Below are 4,823 nucleotides of genomic sequence, written 5' to 3'. Positions count from 1 at the left end.
AACGAATAATTTTTTATGAAAATGTAATTTTAAGAAGAAAAAAAAAGTAAAAATGATGTTTAAAAATGTGATAATAATATAACAATAATAATAATAATAAAAATTAATAAAAATAAAAAACAATAAGTGAGTGATGAGTGATCATGCTTTATTTTATAAATTTAATGTTTTATTTTTAAAAATTACGAGTGCTTTTTTTTTCTGTTTAATTTAAATTTTATTTTATTTTTATACTGCTTTTTTTTTCTGTTTTTTATTGATTTTTAAAATTTGTTTTCTTTTTAAATCATTTTAGCTCTTTTGGGGTTTTTAACTTTTTTTACCGTTTTTTTAAAAAGAGGTTTTAACTTTAGTCTTATTACTCCTTTGGGGTGCGGTATTGTCGAGGAGTGGGTAAGCTGGAACAACCCACGCCAAAAAACCCCTCGACCACGAACCCCCTCGTGGGGTTTCGCCAGGGATTAAAATAAAATTCATGATTGGGAAAGGGGGCCCCTGGTCATACAAAAATTTTTTGATACGCCACATGGCAAGATAAAATGAAATGACAAAAAATGATAAAAATTTAAATTCTGTATTAGTAATGGGAATAAAAGATGATATAAAAATTTTAATAATTTGATAAAATGAATTTGTAAAAATGATTATAAGAAAAGGATAATAAAATTTTAAAGGTAATGATAATGTAAATATTTAGCAGTGATAATGGAATTTAAATAATAATGATAAAAAAATATAATAATAAAAATAGCAATAAAAAATTTATAAAATAATAATAACAAGATAAGATAATAATAGTAAAATAAAATAAAATTTTAAAATATTATTTTCATTTTTCATTTTATTTTTAATTACATTATATTGCTATTATTTTATTAATTTTTATTATCTTATTTCATATTACCATTACAGCTAAATAATTTTCATTATCATTACCATTAAAATATTTCCTTTTTTTATTTTAAAACATTTTTTATTAAAATATCTTTTTAAACAAAATTTTTATAAAACTTATTTTCAGTTTTTATTACCATTCTAATACAGATTTATAAAATTTTTTACATTATTTTTTTTCATTTATTATACATTGCCACTTGGGGTATCAAAATATTTAGTTGCCAGGCCGCCTTTTACCCAATCAGTAATTTATTTAATCCCTGGCGTAAGCCCCACGAGGTGGTAGCGTGGTCAGAGGAGTTATTTTGGCGTGGGTTGTTCCAGCGTTACCCACTCCGTCGCACAATAACAACGCACCACAACGGAGTAATAAAGACTAAAGTTAAAACCATCTTTAAGAATAACGGTAAAAATGAATTAAAACCACAATGAGCTAAAATGATAGTAAAATGAAAACTAACTTTAAAGATCAATATCAAATACAGAAAAAAACATGCAGTATAAAAATAAAGTAAAATTGAATCGTAAAACATGAACAAAGAAAGCACTCGTAACTTTTAATATAAATCATTAATATATTATAATATAAAAGCATGATCACATCATCACATCACATTATTGTTTTATTATTATTATTATTATTATTATTATTATTATTATTGTTATTATTATTATCATCATTATTATCATCATTATTACTTTTTTATTCTTCTTAATATTATCATTTTCATAATACTATTACAGTTATTATCGTTATTATCATCATCATTATTATTATTAATATTATTATTACTATCGCTGTCATTATGATTATCATTGTTATCTTTCTGATTTCTATTGTCGTTGATTTATCACTGTTGTTATTTTCAATATTAGCATTGTTATTATTGTTATTATCGTTAAAGATAATGGAATTAATGAAGGCATAGAAAGATAATAAGGATGATAATAATAATAATAATAATAATAATAATAATAATAATAATAATAATAATAATAATAATAATAATAATAATAATATTATTATTATTATTATTATTATTATTATTATTAATGATAATGATAATAATAATAATAATAATAATAATAATAATAATAGTAATAGTAATAGTAATAGTAATAGTATTTTTTTTTTAACGGTAGGTTCATGTCTGAGCCGCCGTGGTCACAGCATGATACTTAATTGTAGTTTTTCATGTTGTGATGCTCTTGGAGTGAGTACGTGGTAGGGTCCCCAGTTCCTTTCCACGGAGAGTGCCGGTGTTACCTTTTAGGTAATCATTCTCTCTATTTATCCGGGCTTGGGACCAGCAAGTAATAGTAATAGTAATAGTAATAGTAATAAGAATAAGAATAATAATGATAATAATAATAATAATAATAATAATTATTATTATTATTATTATTATTATTATTATTACTATTATTATTATTATTATCATTATTATTATTATTATAATTATTACTATTATTTTTTTTTTATTATTATTATAGTAATGACAATAATAATGATATTAATGATAATGATAAGGGTATTATCAATATTATCACTGGAGAATCGTTCATTAGGAAAATTCAAATAAAACAACTACCAGAGTCGGCCTTATTGTCGTTTTGTTTATCATTATTGTGATTGCTTTTATTTGAGAGACGTGGCTTAACCGTCTATCTCTTCTGACGGCGGTATTAAGTCCCTTAAAGCGCAGGGTGATGTCTCCTGGCCGAACGGTATTTCTACCGCCGTATTGCAGCCTGTTGCTGCCGCTCTGCATAGCTTCCGATCCGAGTGACCTCTGACCTCGAAAGGGGGACGTTATCTCGTTGGAGAACACTCGTGAACCGCCAAACACGATCAGGTGTCAAGAAACACCTGTAAACTTTTCCCGAGGCTAAAGAAGGTATCCTCTGGTCTCGATCCTGGGTCCTGCAACGTGCAAGTCAGAGACGATGCCGATGCCGCCACCAAAATCTCAAAAACTTAGTAGCAAATCGGGCACTTTTATATTCCCAACTTGGAAAAAGACGCGACCGAGCACGATAGGATATGTAATTTAGGCACCCCTGATTTCGTTATTCAGAGAAAATGAAAGCTTGTCAATGTATTTACAGGAAACGTAAAGATGCAAAGCGGAATGGAGTAAATCATTCAAATGACACAACACTCCACAAAAAAAAATCTTGTTTTAAAACTTCTACTCTAACTCTCATAATGTACGTTTGATTTGCCTTCTGTTACGTTTTTCTAATTCTTCTGTCATTCTTTATTCTTATTTTGCTGAATATTAAGGGCTTTCTAACAAGTCATGCACCCCCACCCCACTCCCTACCTTAACAAAATTATAAATTAGTTATCACTCTTAACATTCAAAGAAAACAATGCTTTCTGAGTCTTTCAAAGAAAGCGATTGTTTTTATGGAGAATTTATTTGCTTATTTCTTCGGTTCGAATCAAGATAACTATGAAGCATTGCGACAAAATTTTACAGCCATTCTCGATATTGTTATCATCAGAGATGGGCAGCATCTCGATACATGTATTGGATTTTTCTCTCTGCGCAAGCAATCTATGAGAGAGAAAGAGAGAGAGAGAGAACTAATTCCTCGTTTTCCCCCCTCTTATCCTGTTCCGTGTTTTATTTTCTTTCTTTCTTATTCGGTCTTTCATTTTTCTCATCCCGCTTTCATTATTATAATCACTTGTTCATTTATCATTCTCTTTCCATTTCCTCGTCTTCTTTGTTCTCTCATATTATTATTTACTGCTTTCGTAGGGTTTTCTTTCGGTCTTATCTTTCTTACTTTTTTGTTTCAATTAATTTTTCACCTTTTTCTCTCATTTTCTTTCTTTCTTTTTTAGAAAAAGGAATCTATATTTTCCTTTAACAATGAGATAGATGAAATAGACAAATAGAGAGAGGGGAGAGAGAGAGAGAGAGAGAGAGCGAGGGGGGAGGGGAGAGAGAGAGAGAGAGAGAGAGGAGAGAGAGGGGAGAGAGAGAGAGAAAACAGACAGACAAAGAGAGGGAGTTATAAAAAAGACGCTAGATAAAACGTCTTCTGCATAAAAATGGTGATATACAAAAGATGAGCAAAGCATTACCGAATAGGATTTAACTCTTTCAAAATTCAAGGGAGATGTTGTAGCGAAAAGGAAATAGCGTCCGATTGCTCTAATAGTCGCATAGACTAGGCTTACATTTTCTTGTAAAGTTTTATAATTAAATATATAATAATATATATATAATATATAATAAATATATATATATAATATAAAATATATAAAACTCATAGTGTGTGTGTTATAATATATATGTGTGTGGGTTTTGTGGTTGTGTGTGTGTGTGGGGTGGGTGGGGTGTGTGGTGCGTGCGGTGTGTGTGTGTGTGGGTGTGGTGGAGTGTGGTGGGGTGGTGGTGTGGTGTGTGGGGGGGGGGGGGTCGCGTGGCCGAATGGAGAGGCGTCGGGATTTAAAAACTGCACGACGGCATCTGAGGTCGAGGGTCGAGTCACGGCCGGGGTTTTTCCTTGGGCAAAGGGAAAATTCACCTCGAGCTGCCTAGCCACTGGGGGCCAAGCAGTTCAAGTCAGGCGAGTAAATAGAGAGGGGTAATAATATATTAATTATATATATAAATAATATATATATATATGTGTTGTGTGGTTGTTGTGTGTGGGTGTGGGTGTGGGTGGTGGTGGGTGGTGTGTGTGTGGTGGTTTTGTGTGGTGGGGGTGTGTGGGTGGGGGTGTGTGTGGGGGGGGGGGGGTGGGTGGGGGTTAGGGCGGACAAGATGGGGGATGAATGAGGGGAGAGAGCGGGCCGGGAAAGGAAACGAGTACGCACGGTGGGCCAGAGCCAAAGTGTGGTAACCCCCAAAAAGAAAAGTACTAAAGGTACACGGACCCCAAAGGAAATGGCAATTACCAAA

Source organism: Penaeus monodon, chromosome 39, assembly GCF_015228065.2.
Source record: "Penaeus monodon isolate SGIC_2016 chromosome 39, NSTDA_Pmon_1, whole genome shotgun sequence".
NCBI lineage: Eukaryota > Metazoa > Arthropoda > Malacostraca > Decapoda > Penaeidae > Penaeus > Penaeus monodon.
The sequence above is the reverse complement of the archived record's forward strand: the minus strand, read 5'-3'. Positions refer to the sequence as shown.